Source organism: Amblyomma maculatum, chromosome 1, assembly GCF_055883805.1.
Source record: "Amblyomma maculatum isolate TAMU_Amacu chromosome 1, ASM5588380v1, whole genome shotgun sequence".
Lineage (NCBI taxonomy): Eukaryota > Metazoa > Arthropoda > Arachnida > Ixodida > Ixodidae > Amblyomma > Amblyomma maculatum.
Window position 1 is genome coordinate 70,315,293 of NC_139344.1, and position 9,001 is coordinate 70,324,293.

The 9,001-nt window shown below is 46.5% G+C and overlaps 1 long non-coding RNA gene across 1 annotated transcript; it reads left to right on the forward strand.

Moving 5' to 3' along the window:
* The first annotated feature begins 1,846 nt into the window (after window positions 1-1,846).
* Window positions 1,847-8,131, forward strand: LOC146202764 (uncharacterized). The gene is made up of 3 exons (XR_014703749.1): window positions 1,847-1,973; window positions 3,354-3,479; window positions 7,956-8,131. It is a non-coding gene; the product is annotated as an uncharacterized LOC146202764 (long non-coding RNA).
* Window positions 8,132-9,001: the final 870 nt, after the last annotated feature.

A 9,001-nucleotide genomic window follows, 5' to 3' on the forward strand; every position in this document is an offset into this window, starting at 1 on the left:
AGGTGGCGTCTGGATGTTTAGTAGACAGTGAATTTTGCTCACCTGGCAGCGGTCCTCCTTAGACGAAGTACATGGCGGTCTGAAGGGATTGAAACACCCTCACGGCTTGCACATTGAGGCTGGTGGCCACAGAGTCACTGCTGCCGCCGGACGAGTCGCTGCTCGAGCTGGACTCGTCCACCTTGCTCATCAACTTGTTTCTTGGCGCGGTACGCGGCAACATGAGCGTACCGCATTGGTTGGTGTGGCAGAGATGGTGGCTGATATTTTTGACGTCGTCCGCCGTAAAATTGGAGTCTTCCCAGACGACGTAGTAATGCGACGGCTTGCTCGTACCCTGCGGCCCCACAAACAACAACTGTCAGGCGATAGGAAAAGCACGGTCAATCTGCGTCGTAGGTCTCATGTCAGGTCGCCTCGCGTCGCAACGCCATGCACTAAAAGAACAATCATGCCGCACCGAAACTTGCAAGCTGGCGTCAGCACGTTTAGTAAGCAGTGAATTTCGCTCACCTGGCAGCGGTACTCCTTAGACGAAGTACATGGCGGTCTGAAGGGATTGAAACACCCTGACGGCTTGCACATTCAGGCTCTTGGCCACAGAGTCACTGCTGCCGCCGGACGAGTCGCTGCTCGAGCTGGACTCGTCCACCTTGCTCATCAACTTGTTTCTTGGCGCGGTACGCGGCTACATGAACGTAGTTAACCGGCGCTGAGATGCTCACCCTACGCGCTGCGGGTGTTGGTGTGGCAGAGATGGTAGCTGAGATTTTCGACGTCGTCCGCCGTAAAATTGGAGTCTTCCCAGACGACGTGGTAATGCGACGGCTTGCTCGTACCCTGCGGCCCCACAAACAACAACGGTCAGGCGATTGGAAAAGCACGGTCAATCTGCGTCGTATGTCTCATGTCAGGTCGCCTCGCGTCGCAACGCCATGCACTAAAAGAGCAATCATGCCGCACCGAAACTTGCAAGGTGGCGTCAGGATGTTTAGTAGACAGTGAATTTTGCTCACCTGGCAGCGGTCCTCCTTAGACGAAGTACATGGCGGTCTGAAGGGATTGAAACACCCTCACGGCTTGCACATTCAGGCTGGTGGCCACAGAGTCACTGCTGCCGCCGGACGAGTCGCTGCTCGAGCTGGACTCGTCCACCTTGCTCATCAACTTGTTTCTTGGCGCGGTACGCGGCTACATGAACGTAGTTAACCGGCGCTGAGATGCTCACCCTACGCGCTGCGGGTGTTGGTGTGGCAGAGATGGTAACTGACATTTTCGACGTCGTCCGCCGTAAAATTGGAGTCTTCCCAGATGACGTCCCAGACGGCCACTGACGTCCGACGGACAACCGAACTCGGCCGCAACTCGGCGGCCGATTTCGGACGTCCGCCGGAATTCCGGCGTACGTACGAAAGCGGATGGTCGAATCCGTTCGCCCAGCGGACAGCCGCCGTACGTCCGCCACTGGATTTGCTTTTACACAGCTATGATATAGTTTGTAGTCGTCGTGCTCGTCTGAACTGCGTATAAATCAGTAATGCCGTCAAGTCTGCATTATATGATGCCAGAGCAAATCGCTGCGATAGAAAGCGTTTCCATTAAACAGTTTTTTTTTTATTTTCCGCACGTTTCATCGTTGAATTCTTCCATCCAAAATTTTTGATTAAAAGTTAAATGACCATTAAACATGTTTCTACCATGATGCTTTGGTGAAATTTTAATCAGTGGCTGAATAGACGCAGCAAGCAGCAAGCTCAAAAAGAACGAAACCGAACCTATCCTCAAAAAAACCTGAAATGAGCCAATCCAATCCACCTGACAAGTTGAAGTTTAGTCATGGAAGATGGCTTCACGTTTCCGTGTTCTGCATTTTCTGCGCAGTTACAAATACCTACGGCTGTAATGCACTGCTAGCATTGTTTTTGCTGTGGCTTGGTGGGGCTGGCACACTTTGTTCACCCGCTGATTCCAAAGTAAGTATTTCACCGAACTTTTGTTTCTTTAGTTGAACTTTTCGATGCACCGATAGTGGTGAGCTTTTGCGTAAGGAAACAGCTCTGTACAGCAGCCGGACGGTCGAGTGTTTTAGGCGAGACTGACAGGATGGCTCCGCGCCGACTAACTAAAGCGCAGCCTCAAGTCTGAGGGCCATCTTTTCGGCATTACTGGACGCTGCGCCAGTAAGCAGCGCAACTTCTCTGTCTCTGATAAAGGAGTGCCTGCCCGAGCTTTAAAGGAGTTAATTTGTTAACCATGCGCAACGTGCTGAGTTGTAAAAACTATACGAGAAAACTTTTGCACTCCTCGAGACTATCGTGCGACATGCCTACACTTGTGAAAACGTCGCGAGTTTTTTTGTTTGTTTTTTTTAATGGACAGCCGCTGATCTTTCTCTCTCTAGCTTTACGGCAACTACAGTTTCTAGAAGGAACGGCTGTAGCTACTAAATAACTAAAGGTTAAGTACTCTCCTTCAGCTTTGACAAACCAGGACAGCACCTTGCGCATGTTGGTTATGCATGTGGGACCGAACCGCGCAGAACAACCGGACAAGGAGATGAGAGAAAAAAAAAAGTCAGCACTTGTCTTTTTCTTGACCCGTTGTTCTGCGCTGTTCTGGCACGAATTTGACATACCGCCGCCGCGATACAGTTGGGCTGTGAGCTCTGGTGCCTGCAACGCCTTCTTTTATGCAAAACAGGCGTACTGGGAGGCCATGCAAGCCGCGGGCTCAAAAAAAAAAAAAAAAAAAAAAAAAAAAAAAAAGAGTTGAGCAAAAGTGAGATGAAAACAAAATTGTTGTTGCTTTGTCCTTGCAGATATTCAAAGGCTCCTCAGAACTTCACTGCATTATTGACAGCGAGATAATGCCAAAGCTGCACTAGAGCCATGCAGCACCTTATAGTGCATGATACTGAGCTTATGTGTCGCACTGAAAGCTCTTACCATGTTCTTAGATTATCATATTAAAGTAGCTTTAAACCCATGCTTGTTAATACAGTGATAGCCATAAATTGAATCTAGGGCATCATGCTCACATACAAGGCTTCTGATAACCGCTGGTCACATGATGTGGGCTATAGCAGAAACCTGTACCTGGTCATCTTACAAGCATTTGTGCAATTGATGCTTTTAATGTGTTGTAAAAGATTTTGTGTTCTGTTTCTGTATGGGAATGCTTTCCTTATTGGAGGCTAACATTTGGCTTGCTACAGCAAAACCTCTACCTAGTCATCCTAAAAACAGCACCGCAGTTGGTGCTTTTAATGTATTGTAAAAGTATTTGTGTTTTGCTTCTGTATGGCAATGCTTTTCTCGTTGAAGACTAGCATGAGGCTTCCAAAAATTTTTCAGATGCCATTTGCTGTAGCCGATTTCGTAGGCCAACAGGAAGCAGCACTTTGAACATGGAAAACTGTCATCCACGGGGGAAAAACAGCAACATCCCTTTGCATTCTCATTTCTTTGGTATGGCTAAATGTGAGTATTGTATCATTATCTATATTATTAATATTGAATCATGATTGTCAGTGTTGAAGTTGTTTGAGCGTGATGATTTTAAACACACAGGACATCCCTTCGACATTAAGGTTTTAGCTTGTTTACATGTAGGATGTAGAACTGGTTTCAACAAACTTTATGCAGCAAATTCTTTTTACATTGTCCACCATGTTACTTTTTGTCATTGGACACAGTCGTCCACTCTTAGCTTGAATGGGAATGTGTGGCATGCAGTTTGCAAAATAGCAATGCATCCGTCACAGCCATGCATCAAGGCTAAGTGGCTTGTGCGTAGAGGGACCAGCCGCTCCAGCTTCACGTCATCTGCCTCTTTGCTCCGGTGTGCAGACGTGCATTGAGGCAAAGTGGTTTATTTGTAGAGAAACCAGGAGCTTCTTTGTCACATCTGGCTGTTTGTTACGGTGTGCAGATGCGCACTGAGGCAAAATGGCTGATGTGTAGAGGGACCAGGAGCTGCTGCTTAACGTCCTTCGCCTCTTTACTACAGTGCACAGCCGTGCATTGATGCTAAGTGGCTTGTGCATGTAGGGCCCAGGAGCTGCAGCTTCACGTCTGCCTCTTCGCTCAGGTACGTAGGTGCGTATTGAGGCAAAATGGCTTATGCATAGAGGGACCAGGAGCAGCTGTGTGGCGTAGTGTGTATATTTGCTATGGTGCGTATCGAAGTACAATGGGGGGCTCATGTGTAAAGGTACCAGGAGCTGCTGCGTCATGTCGTCTGCCTCTTTACTATGGTGCGCAGGCATGCATCAAGGCAAAGTGGCTTATGCATAGAAGGACCAGGAGCTGTTGCTTCACATCTGCTATGATGCGCAGCTGCGTATTGTGGGTGGTGGTGGAAAACATTGCCATCAGATACAAATACAAGAGGTTACTAGCTGACCCTGAGGGGGCCTGTCCTGACAAAAACAAGGGGTCCCTAGTTTGGGACCCCAGTGGTGGTAGAGGGACTAGAGGCTGGTACTTCACGCTGTCTGCCTCTTCGCTACGGTGTGCAGCTGCGATGGATGCAGTGGCATCTCAAAAAGTGGATGCCACGCACTCGCATGTTCAGCCTGAGTGGACGACTGTGTACCTGCTATAGCTTTGTTATTCATAGAATAAACCTAGGCCAAGTTGGATAAATTATAGCTCACCTCATATGTGGTCAGCAAAGAAAAGCCACTCCAGAAAATTTGATGCATTTACTGTCATAGGGTGCATGCTACTGACAAGTCAGATTCTTCACCCTCAGAAATGCCAGAAAAATAACCAAGGGTGCGTCTGCAATAGTCTAGCTTGCTCTTTCTCTGCAGACTTGAGTCAGATGTGTGTTCCATTGCTGTGGGTGGGACAGGCGTGAATCTTTGATTTTAAGCTTGCAACAAGTATGTTATTGTAGTTTAAAGGCAAAACGGTACTAATAATCGTAGCCCCCCGTGGCCTTTATCCCCTTTTAATAGTGTTGCTAGACACTGAATTGCTAGTTTACTCTGCACTGTTTCTGTCTAGTTAATGTGCGGAGATGTACATATATTTATATGACTTGGAGTTGTCGACTTTGTACTTAGAAACATTGTAGTGTTATCTGATGTGTTGCTTTCATTTCTTTAATGATTTCTGTAAGGGATCGGTGGGTATGCTAGGCACCATTATTAGTCTGCTCTTTTTGGGTCACCTGTTCAATGCCCAGCTGCGGCCATCTCCCACTTGCCCTCGGACAGGAGGCGGAGAGACGCGCACAGATAGGCAGCTACAGCAGCTACAGTGCTTAACGGAAACGTAGGCAGGGAGGGAAAGAAGTCCCCTCTTCCGAGGACTTTGCTGTCGCACTCGAAGACGCGGGGACAGGCAGTTTATTCTCGTTGCTGTGTCATGTAGGGTGCTCATTTTTATTTAAGGAGCTTTACGAACAGTATACAACTAAGGGGTCCTTAGTACTAAGCGTACTAAGGGATCCTTAGTACGCTGACTGGACCCATCACCCGGAGGCAGCACAGCTTTGAAACGAGCACCTCTTTTGGAAGAACTGCTTATCGTTCAAAGAAAAAACACTGTCAGGTTGAAGGGTGTAAGGCCCTCTTCCTTGTTGGGGAGCCCATAAAAGTGACAATTATTCAGTGCAGGCGCGCTGAGTGGGGTCTCGTTGAGGATTCCAACCCTGGATGTTAACAATAGTGGGAGATAGCGGCGTTGAAAAAGGGCAAGTGTGTAACAGTGACGGTATGATGTGGGTTGGCTCTTCTGATGTGGTCCGCAATGGTGCTGACTCGGACGCCAATAATTGCAATAATTGCCCTGTAAAAGAAGCCGCCAAGGATGCAAGCTTTGGGCAATGGTTGCGCACGTGGGACACCGTTTTGATGGGTTCTAATTATTTATTTTCTTTTTTTTTTCCTAGGGGAGAGAGTTTGGCATGTGACCTAGTGAGCCAATCATTTCGAGGTCCATTCTCTAAATTCCGTTTGTTGTGAAACGAATTTGTTGTCCCTTTTGCATTGCTTGTATTAGGGAGAGGGTGAAGAACTTATGAAAGTGGAAAGACATGCCAAAATGTTTGTTAGCCAGCCATGTGTGAGTTCGTTGTCATCGGGGAGAAGAAATGTGGGCGGAGTCCCGAAGTTAATGAAACGGCCCCGCGGCCTGGAGAACTCGTTCTGAGCTAGATTTTGATCTCTTTACTCTTCGGCATAGATCATGGTCATTGTTTCACCTGTTGTAAATACGTACATTCATGTATAAAATTTTCAGTTCATCTTCCTCTCCGTGTGCAAGTTGTTGTGGCCAGATGCAGTAAATTCACTATTTTCATTTCTATATAATGTGCCTTTCTGAAGATGGTGAGCTCTTTTGTCCAATCCTGTAAGAAAGCTGCAAAGCGCTCCCAAATCTTCCACAAAACTGTGTGATATCTTTAATACTAACTGCGGCTTGGTGTCACTCAAAACATGTAATTGAGGTAGATTTCTTCCCCCCCCCCCCCTCTTTTTGTTCGTTCAAATAAGGATCAGCGGACACTAACTCTTGCTTTTGTAATGCCCTAGGCCCCGCCTTAAGGTAGTACTCCAATGTCAATACCATTTTTATAGCTATGGCTGTCCAACAGCACTAATGTCTTTTATACACTTCTTTTACTAATCTCGTACCCAAGTGGTGGCTTTTACTGCGGGGGCGAAAGTCTGGACAGTATGTCTGTAGATTTTGGACTAGAATCGCGATGTAAACGAATTGTGACCTTATTTTTCTTGCACACACTAAAGAACTAACGTTCAACTTTCACATCGACAAGTATGGTCCCTGGTCAATGTGAAAGTTATGTGCTTTGATTGCAGTTTGTGTAGTCCACACACTTGTCCCCGATATTACATAGGGGCAAATTAGGCGCCTTTACAGGGGTAGTTTCTTTGGCGCCCACTACCTTCCCCATAAAAAAGCTACAGTGTTTCTTGTGAACAGCTGGCTGCATTTATAAATACCATTATTTTTTTGTAATTTGTTGTGTGTAGTTGAGAAATCCATGACATACATCCATGCTGCATGCTGCCGGTAATACATCAGGAGCTTGTGGTTATCAGTTTTTTGTGTTTTGTGTAACTATAAGCCTTGCTATTGTAATGTCACATATAGCGCTGTGGGTAAACAAATAACTTTACTTTTAACTCTTGTAGAAGCATGAACACTGCGCAATCACTGCGGCGGGCTATGCTTCCACATTGGGCTTTAGCCACATGTCAAATGTCTATCTTTATTCTGCTGCAGCAGCTTGCATGTTATCAGATAAGTTAATTCGTCGCAGCTGCTCTAAGGAGACGCTTTCTAGACGCTTGTAGCCTAGATGTTGATGTCGATATACCCCTGACACGCCCAGGGAATGTCTTCGGTAGAGGGTACATGGAAACCAGCGAAATGTGCAGCTTACAGAACAAAAAGGTAACAATTTTAAATGATGTTATTATTGATCACTTCTTTTCAGAGCAGGAACAATGACTTTAGAAATCTGCCTGTTAAACAGCTCAAAATGCAGGTTTCTGCCGCCAATGCGTACCTGTATAATACTGCAATGCTCTGGCTATGCTTTATATTCATATACAGCATCCTTTATGCTTAATTTCTCTGCATGTGCACTCCATGTCTTGGGCATTGCTGAGGGCGCATAGTAGCAAGCATAACATGCCATGTTTGTTCAGAGTGGCATGTTCAAAGAGACGACATAAAAACATTAAAATACTGAATGCCAGGTTCTGGTCAAACTACGTTTGTATCTTTTGTTATTCTGCATGGGTTTTGCTGCAGTTATATGACCTTTCTATATAGTATGTGACAGTTCTGAATGGAAATGCATGCGTACAGTGCCATCTGGAAAAAGCAATTGAGAGAAACTGGCAGTTGCCCTTGGAGATGTGTAATCAAAGTTCAGCACAGATAACTTGAATTTCATTTTCCCTTCTATTGCAGGAGGAGCCCAGCCTGCTCTTTCCATCTTAGCCCTGAAAGACTAGCAACAGCTGATCGAGCAAATGCACAGGATAGTAACTGCTCCTGGAATCCCGGCCTGCGGAGGCCGCCCACACAGAACTCGATCATCTCGCTAATTCCGAAATATTAGGTTTCAATAAATACCTTTTCCTCCACCACCTCCCCAAGGGAAGAGCTGTCACGGCCAAGGATAATTAAAAAAATTATTCATGTAGATTCTTAATACTCCAGTTGGCCTGCATTTTACCATGCCATTCCTTAACATCGATATTTTTTTAGTGTAGACTATTTATGCATGCAGTTTTTGCAATAAAGGAAAAAAAAATGCTTTTTTACAACCTCTCATGCTGGTATGCCTATGCACTTAGCATGTTTTCAGGAATGGTGCATTTGTGTAAAGCTCAGCTAGCATATGTGCCTCTTTGATGGAAGTTTTAATTGCACACTACTGTTCAGTGCTTTGTGTGTGAAAGGAAAGCAGACAACAGGAAACTTGAACCTGTTGCATATTCTATTGTCTGCTTTACTCTCACGACAAAGGCATTGAGCACTAGTATGTGACTGAAATTTCCATGGCACATGCTTGCTGAGCTTTACACGAATGTTATTGGCAAGTTTTTACACGAATAGCGGGCCCTGCAAGCATGTTCCGGGAAACGTCCGAATGTCCGCCTCCGGCTGCCCGTCGGACGTCCGTGGGACGCGATCCGGATCCACGAACGATAGTCCGACGGACGTCCGCTGTACGTATATCGAACATAACCGGACTTCCGTCGGATGTCCGAAGGTCCGAGAACGGACGTCCGTCGGTCGACCGTCGGACGTCTATGGCCGTCTGGGGTGGTAATGCGACGGCTTGCTCGTACCCTGCGGCCCCACAAACAACAACGGTCAGGCGATTGGAAAAGCACGGTCAATCTGCGTCGTATGTCTCATGTCAGGTCGCCTCGCGTCGCAACGCCATGCACTAAAAGAGCAATCATGCCGCACCGAAACTTGCAAGGTGGCGTCAGGATGTTTAGTAG